General features: G+C 44.7%; 1 long non-coding RNA gene and 5 other non-coding genes across 6 annotated transcripts; 4 read left to right on the forward strand and 2 right to left on the reverse strand.

Annotated features, from left to right (window-relative positions):
- Nucleotides 1-5,484: 5,484 nt before the first annotated feature.
- On the reverse strand, nucleotides 5,485-5,557 carry TRNAK-UUU (transfer RNA lysine (anticodon UUU)). Its single transcript has one exon. It is a non-coding gene; the product is annotated as a tRNA-Lys (tRNA).
- An 823-nt stretch (nucleotides 5,558-6,380) lies between these two features.
- Nucleotides 6,381-6,452, forward strand: TRNAA-CGC (transfer RNA alanine (anticodon CGC)). The gene has a single exon. It is a non-coding gene; the product is annotated as a tRNA-Ala (tRNA).
- Nucleotides 6,453-6,950: 498 nt separating this feature from the next.
- TRNAI-AAU (transfer RNA isoleucine (anticodon AAU)) lies at nucleotides 6,951-7,024 on the forward strand. Its single transcript has one exon. It is a non-coding gene; the product is annotated as a tRNA-Ile (tRNA).
- A 1,091-nt stretch (nucleotides 7,025-8,115) lies between these two features.
- TRNAP-AGG (transfer RNA proline (anticodon AGG)) lies at nucleotides 8,116-8,187 on the forward strand. The gene has a single exon. It is a non-coding gene; the product is annotated as a tRNA-Pro (tRNA).
- Nucleotides 8,188-9,037: 850 nt separating this feature from the next.
- TRNAK-CUU (transfer RNA lysine (anticodon CUU)) lies at nucleotides 9,038-9,110 on the forward strand. The gene has a single exon. It is a non-coding gene; the product is annotated as a tRNA-Lys (tRNA).
- Nucleotides 9,111-13,432: 4,322 nt separating this feature from the next.
- LOC131275353 (uncharacterized) lies at nucleotides 13,433-18,124 on the reverse strand. Its single transcript, XR_009182789.2, has 4 exons — nucleotides 17,328-18,124; nucleotides 16,518-16,673; nucleotides 15,606-15,745; nucleotides 13,433-14,263 (listed from the first exon to the last, which is right to left on the reverse strand). It is a non-coding gene; the product is annotated as an uncharacterized lncRNA (long non-coding RNA).
- Between the last annotated feature and the right edge of the window lie 579 nt (nucleotides 18,125-18,703).

An 18,703-nucleotide genomic window follows, 5' to 3' on the forward strand; every position in this document is an offset into this window, starting at 1 on the left:
ATACCAGGAACCACGAGCTGTGCTGGGCAACGGGAAGGGGGCACAAAGATAACTCAGTGTTCAGCCCATCAATCCAGTCAATTAGACAGGAGAACTGCGAGAGTGCTATTCCCCACCGCTGACCTCTAAAGGAAGGGGAATAAATCTGAAATCTGCTGGGGATGGGGGATAGGGTAAGGGTGGCAAAGGGAGGACAAAGGGAGGCTTCAGGGAGGAAGACACTTTTAAGGGTTGGTTCAGCAAACAATGATAGAGCTCTGATTGTGTGCCCTCACCAGAGGCGTTCGGCTCCCAGAGAAAGGGGGAAAGCTCTCCTGTCCCAGGGAAGTGGGGAGAACAAAGTGAAAGCTCCGGGGTTTGACGCCATGGTCCCTAAACCATCCATCCTTGCTCAAAGGGCCTTTGCACAAAGGATTTAGCTCTAGACATAAGCTTTGATGGGAAGAACTCCTGAGAGTGCCCAACCCTTTCCACGACCTAGGTGCCACAGGTAAGAACAAAGGTTAGAACAAAGAAGGGGTGGAGGGGAGGAGTACCGTCAGAGGCACAAGGGGCCTTCTTTCCCTGCAAAGTAATTCAGATTTTATCCTGGTTGTCTGGAGAGTTTGAAGCCTGGGGAAGGCCTGTTCAGATTTGCATTTTACGAAGCCGCAGTGTCACCTGGCCTCTGTATATTTGACTTGGAAGTGGAGGCTTCTGGGCTGTAAAATGTACTGCTTTACTGAGGCTTAGAAATGAGGACTTTCAGCAGAGTTGCTGGTCCTACTCTCTGGTTCCTTGGACTTACCCAGGGCAGCTAACAGGGAGGTGAAGATGGTCAACCACCACACCAGGGAACTGAGAGTGCCTACAACTGCAAGCAGGAAAATTGCATCCATCGTCCATGTGGAAGCTAAGCCCCCTCTCAATATAGAGGTGGAGTGGACATCACCATCCCAGGGTCCACAGGATGGAGGAATAAAATATGGCTTAGCGTGAACTTACTGATATTCTACCATAAAACCTTTGTGACTACTAAAAGAAAAAATGGTATCATTGACAGGGAGAAAGTGGCCACAGGAGTTGCTGAGGGCAGGGAACTGGAAGAAGAATGTGATGAGGGGGCATTTTGGGGACTTTGGAGTTGTCCCAAATGATATTGCAGGGTCAGATACTGGACATTATATATTCTGCCATAACCTACTGAATGTACCGGGGGGAGAGTGTAAACTACAGAGTAAACTATTATCCATTTTGTGCAGCAGTGCTCCAAAATGTGTTTGACGAGTGCGATGAGTATGCCACGATAATGGGGGAGATTGTTGGTGTGGAAGGAGTGGGGTGGGGGGTGAGGGTGTACAGGAACCTCATGTTTTTTTAATAATAAAACCTTTTTTTGTGATGTATGTATCTTCCAAAAAATACAATTTACAAAAATGATGGGGGTGGTGGTGGGGTGTGTTATATGGGAACCTCTTATGTTTTTTTAATGTAACGTTCTATGTGATCTATTAACTTTAATAAAAAAAAGTGTATTAAGAAAAAAAGAACAACAACAATGAAAAAAAGAAATCAGGACTTTCAAGGGAGTGCAGTGGATCAGCTGTCCACTGTGCCAAAAAAGGTAATTATGAGGCAACTGTCATTGTTGCCACAGAGAGAGCAAGAGCCTGCATTTGGGTGGTAGGATGGGAGCAGAAAAGAAAGACTATTTTCACAAATTTCCCTGCATCTCTTTCCCCTTAACTGTTTAAAAGGTAGACGTGGTGATGGATTGGATGGAGACAGGGTGGGCAGTGAGGGGAAGGAAGAAGTCTGGTGGAAGCTTTGAAATTCACATGGGTGGTTTTGTAACTAACCAAGACAAGGAATACAAAAGAAAGAAGGGAAGAAGGATGATGAATGAGTGTTAAGAATGGTATTTGGTGACGGGTCTGAGATGTTACCCTTGCAAGTTAACTTGTTAGCAAGTTAACAAGTTAGCAAGTTAACAGTTTCATGGGTGCTGGTAGAATCCAAGATACTCCAGGCCAGAGACAAAGGACAGTTTATTACAGTAATAGCTACAGCCAGATTATTAGCATTTTTCTCTGCTTCTCTGATTCCCACATGGCAATGCCAGGAAGTAAACATAAGGATCCCCCTGTTTTTTTTTTTAAGGTACTGGAGGCCTGGTATTGAACCCAGGATCACGTATGTGGGAAGCTGGCCTCATCAGCTTCCCTAAGTTGGTTTTATCATTTGTTTTGCTTGTTGTTTGTTTTTATCTTTTTGGGAGGCCCAGAACCTGGCACCTCCCGGGTGTTAGGCTGATGCTCAACTGCTTGAGCCACATCCGCTCCCCCAATTCTGTATTGTGCAGTAAGCATGCCTCCCCGTTGCTCTGGAGACATTATCTCTATATGCTTCTGTTTTAGTTTCCTAGGCTGCTGAAGTAGACACCATGAAATGGTCCAGCTTAAACAATGGGAATTATTTGTCTTTATTTTTTTTTTAATATTATATTAAAAAAATGAGGTCCCCATATACCCGCCCACCCCCCTCATCCCACTCCTCCCCCCATAACAACAATCTCTTCCATCATCATGAGACATTCATTGCACTTGGTGAATATATCTCTGAGCAATGCTGCACCTCATGGTCAATGGTCCACATCATAGTCCACACTCTCCCACAGTCCACCCAGTGGGCCATGGGAGGACATATACTATCTGGTCACTGTCCCTGCAGCACCACCCAGGACAACTCCAAGTCCAGAAAACACTCCCACATCACATCTCTTCCTCCCACTCCCTACCCCCAGCAGCCACCATGACCACTTTCTCCACACCAATGCCACATTTTCTTCTATTACTAATCACAATAGTTCATGAATAGAATATCAGTAAATCCACTCTAATCCATTCTCTATTCCTCCATCCTGTGGACCTTGAATTGGTTGTGTCCACTCCACATCTATATCAAGAGGGGGCTTAGGTTCCACATGGATGCTGGATGCGATCCTCCTGCTTTCAGTTGTAGGCACTCTTGGCTCCATGGTGTGGTGGTTGACATTCTTCAGCTCCATGTTAGCTGAGTGGGGTAAGTCCAATAAACCAGAGTGTAGGAGCGGCAAGTCTGTTGAGGCCCAGGGCCTGGCTATCACATAGTCAGTCCAGAGATTCAGGTCCAACAATGGGAATTTTTTAGCTTACTGTTTTGAGGCTGGGAAAATGTCCAAATCAAGGCATCATCAAGGTGATGCTTTCTCCCCAAGATTGTGGTGTTCCGGAGCTGGCTGCTGACAAGCCTTAGCTTGTTACATGGCGGGGGCTCCTGCTCTCTCCCTTCTCTTCCAGGTCCCCTTGATTTCCACTTCTCTCTTTGTCTGAATTTAATTCCCTTATAAATGACTTCAGTAATAGGACTAAGACCCATCCTGATTGAGGTGGGACACACCCAAAAGGAAGTAGCCTCACCAAAAGACCCTACTTACAGTAGGTTCACACCCACAGGAATGGATTAGATTTAATCCATTAGATGTTTTTCTGGGGGTTCATACATCTTCAAACCACCACAGCAGACTTGAAAATAGAATCCAGAACAAAGTCCAGTTAAAGTCTCATGAGCAAGATGCTAAGAAATGTGACAGACCTACGGAGATTTATCTCACAACAATGAGTTCTGTTTTTAGCAGAGTTTTAAGTATTTGAACATATCCAGGCTAATGGAGACAAATGGATATACAGGTTTGGAGATCAGGTGAATGGTGCAATATAATGTTTGATAACCTACTACAGTGTCATTCTTTAGCTATGTAACATAAATTGTTTACCTTCTGGAATTGGACTAACATCCTTGGAAAGTCTGTCAAGCAACCATTTGCAGGCAGCTGGGTCCTTGCTGCTGGAGCTCAGTGTTCCTGCCACTAGGATGTGGGTTGCAAAATGTAAAAGTTCAAGTGGTTGTCTTCTCTTTCTATCCCAAACTTCCCAAAGATTGAGCAGAGGGAGAGCCTTTTGGTTCTCCTTTAACCACAGATACTTAAGGCCCTTCAAGACTTCTTTCATCTTCTCAAGCAGTATAGCAGCTCAACATTTATTATTTTACTGCTTGGCACACTCTCTGAGACCAAGTTGGAATTATTTTGAATTTAATATTCAATTTTATGATCCTCTCACCCCATATTTTAAAAAGGCTATAAGAGACAATTGCCCTGTTATTAAATTAATTTTAATTAAAGTTAAGTAAGAGCATTGTGGACTTGAGTGGCCCTTGCAGAGCGATAAAGCTTTCCTCTACAACTATGTGGCTTTATGAAAGTTATAAGGTGACAGGCACTTGAAGACAATTCTTGTGTGGCTCTAATAGCAATATTACTAATAAAGGTCACAGTGGGTTACTACTTCTATAGTATTTTTCTTGATGTAAATTGCTTTACTTTCTCTAAGGATTTATTAGAGAACTCTCAGATCATGAGACTGACCTGCTGTCTCCTGCACTAAGATGGTACTGTCACCAAGTATTCTGTTACTTGTTTCTAGCCATATGTAGCTCATTTGACAATCTTTAGTAGAAAGAGAAAATCTAACTTCTCTGCTGTCTTCTAGACCCATTAGCCTGAAGTTTCTGCTTGGAGAGATTACCAAATGACCTCTCAACCCAGGACGGCCAAGTTGTTCTATGCAGGGCAGAGACCCGAGGCTGGTACTGGTGTCCTCAGGTGGCTTTAGGCTTTGGGACACCCGAGGAGAGGGGTCTTGTATTTAGGGGAAAGGCAGGGGCAGATGGGCCGTTCCGCACAGCACCCATTGCCCTGTACCACTTGTTACCCTTCCTCTTTATGATCCTACGGACCAGTGTTTCCCAATGATGGGGATGTGAAATCAATTTGACGATGGGGCGTAATCAGCATATTAAAGAAGAGGATGAAATCAGACATATAAGAATGCAGCACCTGTAAGAGGGATACTCCATGCAACATTTCTTCTGTTACATCTGAGCCTGGGTGGAGAACTGAACTAAACTTGGGACTGCAGGTCACGGTCAAAAAAAAATATTTGGCCAGGGTACTAGGGCCTGAGTCCTGAGCGATGACCCCGCATCTGTAATTTACCTGGCGTCCCCAGAGCCGAGCAAATCAGGACCGGGCATGCCAAGGTAGGAAGAGGGCGGGGTTCTGCATTTGTATGGCTTTTCAAGAAAGCTTCAACTCTTGAAACTTGCGACCCGTGTTGTTAAAACTTTTGTTCATGTCCTCGATGAAACGTTTTTTTTTTTTCTGTTTGTTTTTACTAGCTGTGGTTTCCAGCCACCTTTACTATAAGGATCCTTTATTTCACAGGCAGGACTTACAGTTCGATTTCTAGATCGCGATCAGCAGTTCCTCTTATTTACAGATATCAATCAATTTAAAATTGAGCTCACTTTTCTTCCCCTTCCAATTTATTGGGATTAAAAATGCAGGTATGAAAGCAGGGAGAGAGAAAAATGCAGGTATGAGAGGAGGAAGAGAATAAAGAGCAGCGCCCGAACAGGGACTTGAACCCTGGACCCTCAGATTAAAAGTCTGATGCTCTACCGACTGAGCTATCCGGGCCCTTGTAGGAAAGTGTTCCCTTACCTGCCTCTGGAGAAATTATCACGCTATTTGAACTGGAACATTGTTGTGGAGGTTCAGCAGTGATTCTGACACGGAAAATGCTTGTTAATAACCGAATTAGCATATAAACGCAGCCACAGGAGAGCTTTTTTAAAGACCGAATTCTAGTATATCAATCCCAATGTCCCCCCAAATTCTCTTTTTCAATGGCCGTTTATAGTTTATATATATGCTTCCTATAGCATATATATTGATAAAGATATATATAATATAGATATGCACATACACTATACTGTATAGAAGTCAGTCCAGTGAAGAACTAACAGAATGCTGGCCTTCCAGTTCCTAGCTTCCCCAGAGAAATATCTCAAGTAGTTCATATTTGGGGCCGAACGGACTTTCCAAAGGAAGCCGATCCGACGCTGGCGCTCGATTCACCTTTTCAGGGACGTGGGAGGAGGGACAAAGGGAGTTCTTTGATCCTGTAAGTGTATCAGCTGCCTTTGGGGTAAATGAAAAAGGAAAGAAAGAAGCTTTTAAGGGAGTGTCCCACTCTCCTTTTCCTAGTCAGAATTCCGGGTAGTTTTGTCCCCACGATCCCTAGTTTAAGTGTTTGGCAAAGGTCTAATGACTGGAAGGTTTCCCCTACTTGGAAAACTGATGAGTGCTTCCCCATTAACCACGTCAGGATTTTATTGTCTGAATAAAGGAGACCTCGTTTATTTATTAGCTTCAGCATTCAGCGAATCCTGTGGTTGCAGGGAGAAAAAGTTGTATTGAAAGAACTGGGCTGAGCTACATCGAGCCTTGCCATAGGACTGGGGATGTAGCTCAGTGGTAGAGCGCATGCTTCGCATGTATGAGGCCCCGGGTTCGATCCCCGGCATCTCCAGTTTCTCTTTTCTTCACTAGGCAACAGTCAGAAATCGTGGATTTAAAAAACTGTCAAATATCTGTGTTTTCTCTACCCTTCCTTATTAATGTCCTAAAATGATCTTTTCGCTGCTGTAACTAGAACTGTGCATGCAGAGAGAGGAACAGGGTTGCTTTGAGATATTTTTGGCATGTCTTTATCTGAAAGGACCGGAAACGGGAACACGGAAAAATACACCCAAGAGATGTCGTACGAGAAGCAACCTGGAAAGCGCCTGGGACCCGCTGCTGAGCGCTGACCTGTGCTAGGTGGCTGGTCTCACACCACAGAAACAATCTCAGAACACGACCGAGGAGGCGGTTGCCTCCACGTCGCGGCGTCGTAGAACGAAAGACTGGGACAAACGTCTGAAAAAAAGACGGGGGCCAATTAGGTCCCTTCCTTCGTGAGGAAAAAGCGACGGTAAGAATATGGCCACCTTCTTGAGAGAACTTCCCCGAAGTTAAAATCGCAGCTGGCCGGTTAGCTCAGTTGGTTAGAGCGTGGTGCTAATAACGCCAAGGTCGCGGGTTCGATCCCCGTACGGGCCAGGTTCGGGCTAAACGTTTTCCTCTCTAACATTTGTGAGGGGAGTCCCTGGTCTTTTCCTTTAACCTCCTCGTCGGCTTTTCTGGAGATAAGGAAGACCAAACTGCCCGACAAGCTCCTCTACAAGCTACTCTGCTGCACTCGCACAAACCACCTTTCGTCAAACTCAAATCATCCTGTGGCAAGTCGGGAGCAGCAGCTCAGTGCGCCAACACAAACTTGTTCCAAAGAAGCAGAAAAGGAGCAAGACAGACATCTTAGGAGTTAGATATAAATCCGCAAGCAGCAAATCGTGTCCCCAGCGTTAGTGGCCAGCCGTGGCCCTCGAAATCGGGTGAAGACCCAGGTGGCCTTGGCCTCGGTTCCCGCGACGCGGGCGGTGCGTGAAGGCCGTGCTCGCCTCCGCCTGCTGCGACCTGAGCCGAGCGTCCCTGCGGGCCGCGCCGGGACTCCCGCGCTGGGAGAAGCGCTTGCCTGGACTTGGCTCTCTCGGGACGAGAGGATCACCGGGGGACCCCGCCGCCCTTGCTCAGTCACCCGCCCGCGGGTGCCGGTCGCCCGACGCCTGGAGCCGCTGCTCGGCGGGGTTCCGGGCCGTGCGCCTGCCGCTGGCTGGTGCGTCTCCCTCACGTCGGGGCGCCCCGTGGGGTGACCTTTCCGCCCTGGGCACCGCCTCATCCGTGTTTATCTTCAAGCGGAAACGCTGGGGTCGGGCCACGAGCTCCACGGGGGCCTGGGCGCGGGGCGGTCTCGCCGCCGCTCGAGCGAGCGCGGGAGCTGGAGGAGCCGCGCGGGGAGCGCTGCGGCGTTTCTGCACTTCCTCCAACCCCGGCGCTTGCCTGGCGGGCTCTTGTTTCCCACACGGGGATGGCTCGAGCGCCCTTTGAGAAACTAGGCCTTGACTCGGTCCTTGGCAGGACTGGGCTGCTAGGAGACATGGGGACGGTCTGAGGGCCGTGGGGAGCTGGTTTTAAGAGAATATGGGGTGAAGCCTGTCATCATTCTGTGCATATACAAAAATAAAGAGACTCGTAAAGAGCGACGATCGTCAGTGATTAGCACATAAGTTAAAAGGAAAGCCCTAGGCTCGAGCGGCTCGTTGGTCTAGGGGTATGATTCTCGCTTAGGGTGCGAGAGGTCCCGGGTTCAAATCCCGGACGAGCCCTATTTTTTTTTTTTTTTTTTTCCTCTTGCCTCCAGAATTTTACCCTGGAATTGAATCTCTGGAAAGATCTAAATCGGTAAAGCTGCGCTGAAGTTGAGTTACCACGGTCAGGCAGACCTCCTTTACCACCTATGCACGTGAGGCTACCGAGCGACCCTTCTAAGTAAAGGAGACACGTTTGTTTCGTTTTTCCCTTCTTCCTTCTCTTCAGTTTTCCGTCAGCGACGCCTCAGGCTCTGCCTGAAGTTCCGCCTCCGCGTTGTAACGACAGGAAATGTGGGGAAGGGCCGCGGTCTCCTCTCAGTTCAACGCCATCCGCCATCGGGTCATCACCTCAAGGGGAACTGATCGCGACGTGGAAACCCAAACGCCGCTGAGTGGGCGGGGGCTGGGCGACTCCAGGGGCGTTTCGGCTTTCCTCCTGGGTGCGGCGTCGGCCCGGGGTCTGCCCGCAGCGGAGGCTCGGGGTGGCCTGCTCGGGGTCGCCTGCCCGGGGCGTCGGCCGCCCTCTCGGAAGGGGCCGCTCTCGCCGCACCTGCTGGGTCCTGCGCGCGTTCGCGGGCATCAAAACACACGAAACGCGGGGTCCCACCTGCTGTCGTGGGCCAGAGGCTTGGCCCCGAAATGCGAGTGCGACCCCGAGCCGCTCCTTCCGCGTGGGGAGGGACGGCGGCCGGACGGGGCTGAGCGCCTGCCAAGGGGAGAAAAGCGCGGAGAGCGGCGGGAGGCGCGGGCCGGGAGCGCAGAGAACCGAGATCTGGAGAACGATGTGGAAAGACAAGTGACGGCGGGCGCCAAGATGGAGGCCTCTGTTTCTCTTATATAATATGGCAAAGATCAATTCTCAACTGCCCGGCTAGCTCAGTCGGTAGAGCATGAGACTCTTAATCTCAGGGTCGTGGGTTCGAGCCCCACGTTGGGCGCAAGCTTTTTTAATCCACCCTTCCATAATTTTTGCTACGCATCTTCCTCATTAAGTCCCAAAACAAGATTCCCTACCGCCATGAAGCAAAAGGCATTTTTGTAGCCGAGCCTTCTGAAAATCAACTATGGATTTTGGGAATTACCGTGTGCGCCTGCGCCTTACTGGTGGGTCGAGCACTGTGATTCCTGCAGGTTCTCTTTCGCGCCCCCTAGCGGGGATGCTTCTCTCAGATCTAGAAGAGATTTGGTTTTGACCCCAAGGACGCTTGTAACACGCAAAGGCCCAAGTGCCACCTGGTCTGGGTTCTGCAGGCCTGTGGTAGGGCAGGGACTCTGTATATTTAACAAGGCCTTCGGGTGATTCTGAAGCACAGCTAGCACTAAGAACGGTTTGGGGTCGAGGGAGAATGCACAGACGTTGGACACCGTAGAGTCTGAAGTTGAGATGATAAATCTAAGCAAAGGGCACAGTTTGATGGCAGGAGGCTGGGAAGCAGCACTGTCCATGGAAAGTTTTGAGAATGGTGACGCCACTCTGGCCCAAGCAGGTGTCACGGTGGAATAATGGTGGTGAGTTTTCTGTTACCACTGTATGCCTCCTGTGCAGAGCAGTTACCATAGACCTCCTTTTCAGTTCCTCATTCCCTAATAGAAAATATTGTTTCCAGCTGTTCCTCCCTTTACACAGCAAAACCAAGAGGCAACTAACCTACGACAGCCTGCAATTACCTACAAAATGAAATGCAAAGATCTAGGCTTGTTTTTCAAAGTCCAAACTACATTTCTATCTCTATCTCTTCTGAACTTTCCACTCCCTAGAAATAAACCTGCCTTTTCCAGCCACTGATGTTCACTCTGCCTCTGCTAGGTGCCCTTTTTGTTCATACAAATTCGTGCTGGTCCAATAAGCCTTGAGCTTCAGCAATATTTTCCCAGGAGTGGATTTTCCTATTATTTTAATGACATGAAATTCGGCCACTTTGTTAAACTATAAATATTTTTAAAAGACTTTTTATGAGAGACTTCCCTCATGCATTTCTTCCTCTATCATTCTTTAGACTGTTCATAAGCTCACTGGCATGTTTCTCACCCAAACACCCATGACATGAAAGAAAGCACAATCATCAATTCCTTGATTCTAAAAGCCCACTTAACCACATACCTCACTCTCACTTCACTAACATCCTTCTAATGTTTCCTTCAGGCCTCGGCAATTCCAACGAAGTGCTCTGGCACAGATATCCAAGCCTGGCTTACTGGTGGACCACCTGCAGAATGTCTACAATTTCAGATTCCTAGGTCCTTCTCAAATCTACTGAGTCTGAATCTCTGATAGTTTAGAAAATATTGCTTTTGAGTCTGCTCTTTTTTATTTTAACATGAAGAAAATAAAAGTTGGCTGCCTATTCAGGTTAGAATTCCACAGGAGTTCCCCTTGTGGGGAATGCCATGACTTGAGGCATAGATCATTAGCTCTTTGGGTTTAGAAACTTCATGCTGTTTTCCTGACACTTTTTCTTCCTCTTCACAGTTCAGGTAAACTCTGAACAGATGAGCTTCCGATTCACCAAATGAAGCACACTTATCCATTCATTCCTTCCATACATTTACTGAGCACCTCTATGTGCCTGGCATTGTTTTGGTTGTTTGGAATTTATGAGTGAAGTAAATCAAGTTCCTGACCTTCCAGGGCTTACAATCTATGGAGAGGCAGATAATAAGAAAAAGTAGAAAAGTAAACTATACAGAATGTTAGAAGGTGGTAAGCGGTTGCGCGAGGTAGGAATGGGTGGGACACGTGTTACAGTATAAAATAGGGTTTTCAAGTAGGCCTCATTGAGGTGTCCTTTGAGCAAACTCTTGGGCCAAATGATGTTTTCAGGAAGAGATTCTAGGTAGAAGGATCAGGGAGAGCAAAGACCTGAGGCAGGAGCACTTCTGGTGTGTTACAGGAAGAGCAGTGAGGGCAGCAGAGGAGAAGGTGAAAATGAGTGGGGTCTAGAGGCTGTGTAAAGACTTCTGCCTTAACTCTGCATGAGGGTCTGAGTGGAAGAGTAACAGGAGCTGACTTACCATTTCAAAGGATAATCTGGGCTGTTGTGTTGAGAACAGCTTTAACTAAAGATATAAAGACTTATACACAGAAAACTACACAACACTGATAAGGGAAATCAAAGAAGAGTTAAATAAACGGAAGAATATTTCCTGTTCATGGACTGGAAGACTAAATATCATTAAGATGTCTATCCTACCTAAACTGATCTACGGATTTAATGCAATCCAAATAAAAATCAACACAGCATTTTTTTAATGAGCTGGAAAATGAACTGTGAAATTTATTTGGAAGGGAGAGAGGCCCTGAATAGCCAAAGACATATTGAAAAATAAAATCAGAGGAATTACACTACCTGACTTTAAAACTTACTACACAGCTATAGTGATCAAAACGGCATGGTATTGGTACAAGGATAGATGGACTGACCAATGGAACCGAATTGAGAGTTCTGATATAGATCCGTGCATATACAATCATCTGATTTACAAATTTATACCAAAAAATAAAGCTAGGTGGCCCAATGTGTTCTTTTTTGATTGTCTTCAAATTTGGGAAAGCCACATTCATAAGAAATATTGTGTGGTGTATAATTAGAACAAAAGGAGTTCTATGATAATAATAGTTATGCTGCTGTGAAAATGATACAGCTTTCAGCACCCCACAGTGCCAAAAGCCCCAGATTATCAATATTGCATTGAAAGAATACCCGCCTCTGGACATACTGGAGACACAGTGACACCCTCCCCCTATCCAAACCTTCCTTTTTCAATCTAGGAACCTGAAAATTGGCTTTAACTCCATGTTATATCTTATATTCAGTTCTAAAATGATTCCAGTTTTAACCTAGAGAAACAGTACCTATAGTTGGATTCAAAAACTCACGAGCTTTAAACTAGGTGGATTCCCTAGGATTTGGAAGTATTATTAGTATATATACAATGAGAACGAGAATCATGAACTGACGTAAAATGGATGTATTTGGCCACCGTAAGAAGTAACTTTCCTTGAAGAATCTCCTGAGATGTCACTGTTCTCCAAGTCTCTTTTAGAGAAGACAAGGGGGAAGTGGATGTGGGTCAAGTGATAGGGCCTCCACCATATGGGAGGACCTGGGTTCCATCCTTGGGACATCCTGGTTAAAAAGAAGAAGAAAAAGTGTGCCTGTGAGGTGAGCCAGTGCCCACGTGGCGAGCCGAGTGCCCATGCGAGTACCCGCGTGGTGAGTGGAGTGCCCACGAGAGTTCTCTCACAAGTGAAGAACTGAAAACACAGTGAGATGCAGTGTAGCAAATACTAACTAATATTTAATAATGCCATGGAAAGAAATGAAGGAAAAACTCTCAAAGGCCATAAACAGAACGCAAGACTGTTGAAAAATAAATATCAGTAGTTTATAATTAAAGGAAGATCTTACTTTTTGCTTTTCATTGGTCTGTTCTGGAATGCTTCAATGATATCAGAATTGCATGAGAAGAAACGACAACAATCAAATAATTAACAGTTAACCTAAGGAAAGAGGTATACATTTCAGAGACCAGGGGGACTGGAGTGGCTGCTGAATCGCTGGATGTTTGTGAAGCCCACTCCGAGCTTCTGAAGGCCTTCGTAAAATCTTCTCTAGGTGGCAAAAACAATGCGCACTTTTGATTTTGTGTGAGTTCACAATCTTCTGATTGCTCGAATAACAAGGCCCATGTGAATACTGGCACTTTAACTGGTCCTGATCAGCCTTTGTAAGGCTGGGTAGACTGCAGAGCATGGCATTAACCCACTGAGCCGGCCCAGCTGCGCTGCCCGGCATGTGGCCACATGTGGCTATTTAAACCAACCAAAACGAACAGGATTACAAACCCATGTCCCCATTCACACCAGCCACACAGAAGCGCTCAACAGCAGCTTGTGGCAGTGGCCTCCACATCAGGCAGTGGACACGGAACATTTCCACCCTAGCACAAAGTTTTCCTGGCCTGCACCTCTGTGTATGGTTCTTCAATTCCATCAATGCATTCATCCCACAATTCCTACGCTACACACCAAGGAGCCACCGGGTGAGGCCACGAATGCACAGGGGCACCCCCGGATATTTTAATTTTCAAGACAAACATCTGTCAGACACTGTAGGGACTAGATCCAGATAGTTCAATGTCCTTATATAGTATTACACACATCTGGGTTTTTTTTTTTTTTGCAACTTTTTTTTTTAATTAATTAATTAATTTATTTTTTAATTACATTATGAAAAATATGAGGTCCCATTCAACCCCACCGCCCCCGCCCCTCACTCCCCCCACAGCAACACTCTCTCCCATCATCATGACACATCCATTGCACCTGGTAAGTTCATCTCTGAACATCACTGCACCCCATAGTCAATGGTCCACATCATAGCCCAGACTCTCTCACGTTCCATCCAGTGGGCCCTGGGGGGATCTATAATGTCCCGTAATTGTCCGTGAAGCACTATCCAGGACAACTCCACGTCCCGAAAACGCCTCCACATCTCAACTCTTCCTCCCGTTCCCCACAGCCAGCAGCCACCATGGCTACCGTTCCCACACCCATTCCACATTTTCTCTGTGGACATTGGATTGGTTGTGTCCATTGCACATCTATGTCAAGTGAGGGCTTAGATTCCACATGGGTACTGGATGCACTCCTCCCGCTTCCAGTTGTAGACACTCTAGGCTCCATGTTGTGGTGGTTGACCTTCTTCAACTCCATGTTAGCTGAGTGGAGTAAGTCCAATAAATCAAAGTGTAGGAGCTGAAGTCTGTTGAGGCTCTGGGCCTGGGTGTCATATTATCAGTCCAGAGATTCAAATCCCCTACATATATCTTAAACCCAGCACCGACTTCAATTCCAATAAAGTAGCATGCAAGTCTTGTGAAAAGAGATCCCCTCTGAGTCCAATTCCATCACGCACTAACACCAGCTCCAAAGAAGGGCTATCTGTCATGGCAGTGAACACATCTGGGTTTTTGATGGTTGCTGTGATCAGATTAATATGGAACAGGAAATGAGGGTGACGGTGTTCAATCTGATTCCAAGGCTTGCGAAGTTCTGCACACATATCCCATGACTTGGTAACTGTGAGTACTTAAGAATGAAATTGTACATCTATAGTCAATTCACATGTATTATTTTTAAAAATAGCTCTTAGGCCATAAACACTTATTAGGTTGTCTGGACCTAACTACTTAATAAAAGGAATTGGTACTTATTTCTTTTGGCCTATAGACACTGAAAAAGTAATGACACTAACTGTGCTGTGCATTGAAAAATTCTGGGGATCCTTGCACTAATCTCTTTACTAAAATATTACTTCTTGTCAGCAGTGGCCTGGGGTTCTCCCAAACCCTGTGGATCCCATGTTCCCTTACAATGAAGTAAAGAAAGAATTTTCAATAAGGTTTTGTGGCTTTTTTTTTTAAGGCGGTACCAAGGATTGAACCCAGGACCTCACTCATGGGAAGCAGGTGCACCATTGCTTGGGCTAAATTTGCTCCCCTTGGATCTCTTTCTGTTGTTGTGGTTGACTCTCCTTTAAATGTTCATGTTTTTAAAAAATCCTTAAAAAGGTTTAATAATTAAATTAGTTTTGTGAATAAATATAGCATGCTCACTAGAACTCACTCTTCAAAAAATTCTTATAACCTTCCTGGTGGTTTAAGCCTGATGGTTTATAGATGATGAAAGGGACTATGCAGATGACTACTGAATAATGCTTTTTAATTCATAACATTTGATCCATGTTCATAAAAATTACATGATCCTTATTTGACAATTTCAGTTTATTTAATTCTTTATGCAATAGTCACAATGTTCAAACACAAAAAAAATTATAAAGTGAAAAGTCTGTCTGTTCTATCAGTTTAGTTCTCACTCTTCCAAAACCAAGAAATTAAAATAAAAACTTGGCCATTGTTATGAATTTTTTGTGTATCCTTACAGATTTTTATACATACATAAATATGTAAATACAAATGTCTTTTTCTCCCTTTTTACAGAAAAGATGACATACATACTATTCTCATGAATAATAATTGATGACTTTTCCATATCAGTGCAGTCTCTTCCTCCTTTTTTTTAAGAACTATGGCATCCATTGCATGGATATGCCATAATTCATCTCAAGCACCCTGTACTGGAAGTTGTTTGGGTGTGTATGCTATTAAAACACTGTGGCACTGAGTAACTTCTTACGGGTCATTTCACATATGTGTAAGCAGAACAGTCGGATGCAAATCTAGACGTGCTGGGTTGAAGGGAATGTGCTTTCGTAATTTTGAACATCTGTTAACAATATGCTCTCTCTGAGATGAGTAAACTCATAAGTATAGAGCATACACCTCAGGAGTTGACCGCTATATTTGCATGTCCATTACAGCAGTGTGTGTGTGTGTGTCTCCTGTCCTGCAGTAAACTAGATTCCAGTTACCTTCTGGAGGTGCCCACAGCTGGGTCAAAGAGAGCCAGCGTGTACAGACTGCAGCAGTTCCCACAGCTTTACCCTACTGAGCGGCGCTGTCATGGTATTCTCAATCTCAGCCAAGAGTCCACAGGACTCACTTTGATTTTCTATGGGAGAAAAGTAAACATAGCGATGAACTTGATTAGCAGCACAAAAAAAGAATGACATACCATGCCTCCATGTAGCAATGCGCTGGTTGGTATAAGTGCAGATGTGAACAGGTGAGACAGCACGGAGGAAACACTGAGCTAAGAGTTAGATTACAGGTTTCGGGAGCAGTTTTTATCACTTAAAACTTCTTTTGACACTAAGCAAATCAATTCAGTTAGACTCTCAGTCTCCTGTTAAAGGGGTGTAACATTTGTCCTGGGTACTTAGCATACAGGGTTGTTTTGAGAATCAGCAATGATGAAATGTGTGAGGTGCTTTCCATGAGTACAAATTGCCCTTCGGACAAAACACCTGAGTCTCACCAATAGGCCTCCTTCTTAGGGACAAGCACTGTTATGTGAAAGCACATCAGTTTTCAGTGTGATGTGTAAAGTCCAGGTAGGCTTCAGAAAGGGGGAAGAGTGAAATGAAAAGAGGTCGGAAAAGGTTTATCTTCTCCTTGATGCCCATGAGAATCCAACTATGGGACAAAAAATGGCCTTCCACAGCTCTTGGCTAAAGGATCAGTAGGTGTAAAGAAAAGGGGTGGGAGGGATGCTCCAGCTCCTGACTCTGCCCTGTCTCACGGGAAGGACCAGGCCCGGGGACTGGAGCTGCCATGCTGGAGTAAGCCCTCTCCAGGGGACAATCCCTGCCTTACTCTGGAGACTAGGTAAAAGGAAATGCAGCTAAGAGGATGAGGGGTAATCAGGAAATAGGCTAACTCACTCAGGTTGCTTGGGTTTCTTCCACATTATCTTTCACCAAATTCTTCTCTAACTCAAACTCTTCTCACGATTCTCTCCATTGTACTCTTTCTCCTGAAGATTCCACCAAGCCACCTGGTTCCCATCACTGCTTCCACTTGTGTTCAGCATCAACAGGCTAAGATACCAAATGGATGCATCTCAAGCCAGGATGGACCTTGACTTTGGCTCTTGGGCAGGTAACCTCTCTGAGAACATTAATTCCTACCTCATACAGTGTCGTGAGAACTACATACAATCATTCTCTTACTCACTACAATTCCTTTATCAAGCATTAATTAAAACAGTATCCTTTGTGATGACCCTGGAACAGGCAAGGACAACAGTGTGCTGTATGGTTGAGAGCTCTGCGTGAGCACAAGAGGACATGGCCCTGACCTCAGAGAGTCAAGGGCATGGCTTTTTAGCACATAACAGGCACTTGGAAATTTCTGATTTTTCCTGATGGTTATCTGATGTCTAACAAAGTTTTATGGCCTCTACCATTTACTTTTCTTATTTTCCCAGCTCTTTGGGCTTTTCCCTTTCTTTATCTGACACTTCTAGTATAGAATACCTTTCCCAAAAGTCAGGGAGGAATGAGAAGTTACAATTACAAATCAGTTTTAAAAAACTTCAAGGGAAAAAAATAATAAAATTTTACCCTGAAAAACTCCTGGAAAGACTGATGCCTGTTGATATGTAAAAAACGCATTTTAACCATCTTCTAATCATCCTCATGTTAGATAATTGCCATCCATCTATACAGCATACCACAGGAGAAATGACTTACCTTAAGGCAGGGCAGTTATTGGCAAGAACGATTGATTTAACTTTGTCCTATCATTTTTCAATGTCTGCTTGTGTCCCAGCACATATGTTCTACTTTTCATAATCAGCTGGAATCCAGAATTCAGAGGTTGCAGTTAGGACCATTTGGTCTAGATGTTTCCTGTTGTGGGAAACTGGCTTTCCTATTCCTTGTTTCTTATTATTGTACAAGATGTTCTGAGTTGCCTCCTGTTATTGTAAATTACCTATTAGTTGTTTCTTGTTATTGTACAAGATGTTCCTGTACCTTATTGTAGATGTTGCAAGTTGCTTCTGATGTTGCAAGTTGCTCGTTAGCTTTCAAATATATACATGGAGAAACTAGGGTTGAGGCTCTCAGTTTCAAAATCTGTGAAGACCCTGGTCTCATCTTTGTTTCCTGTCTTGTGTCTTTCTTTCTGTCCTTTTATTTCTTCAGTTCTGCGTCACCTTCCCTTCGTGCAGACCTATTGTTGAGCTGGTCTCAGCATAAACTCATGAAATAGAACTTTCAATTATTTTAATCATTAACACTGTCACAGTTTTGGCATTGAATCATGTATTGATTTCCATTTTTACTACTACTCATAGTAGTAGTAGTTAGACCTTCAAGATGTAAACTTTTTACTCCATGATTGACTCTGATATATTCTCTGGGTTTTTAAACTTTATAAAGCTTATTGGGGACAGAGACTGTCTGATTTGTCTCTGTGCATTCCCAGCACTAAGCATAGTGCCTGGAATAGCCAGTATGCAATACATGCTTGTGAGTATAAATGTCACTGTTGTGTATATATTGTTTCCTTTGATTAATTTTAGTCCCATAACTCCAACAGCTGAAGTTCACATTCATTTATGACTACACAGAGTCCAACGTAAAAAAAAAAAAAAAAAAAAAGTCAAGTAACTTTAGGCATGATCACATATACACGACCTTGGAATCAGTTAAAAATGTTTCTCCTTTTGTCGTAAGTGATTTTGATGAATTGCTGCCTTCAGAATTCCTTTCTAAAGAATTTCACCCCATCCAGGAGATTTTCCTGAAACAATTCCATCCGAACGTGATCTTTTATGTAGTTTAAATTCTATGTACTTAGTGCTTTTGGGGTATTATGGCTGTTGTTTAAGAATTAAACTAAAGATGCTTCATATGGTGTATTCTTTTTATTTCTGTATATTACTAGTTGCTTCTACTTTATTTTTTTTTTATATTAAATTCATTTTTTAAAAAAATATTACATTCAAAAAATATGAGGTCCCATTCAACCCCACCGCCCCCACCCCCCACTCCCCCCACAGCAACACTCTCTCCCATCATCATGACACATGGTATGGTGTATTCTTGAACTTGACTCTAAA

The sequence above is a fragment of the Dasypus novemcinctus genome, chromosome 22 (genome assembly GCF_030445035.2).
Source record: "Dasypus novemcinctus isolate mDasNov1 chromosome 22, mDasNov1.1.hap2, whole genome shotgun sequence".
NCBI lineage: Eukaryota > Metazoa > Chordata > Mammalia > Cingulata > Dasypodidae > Dasypus > Dasypus novemcinctus.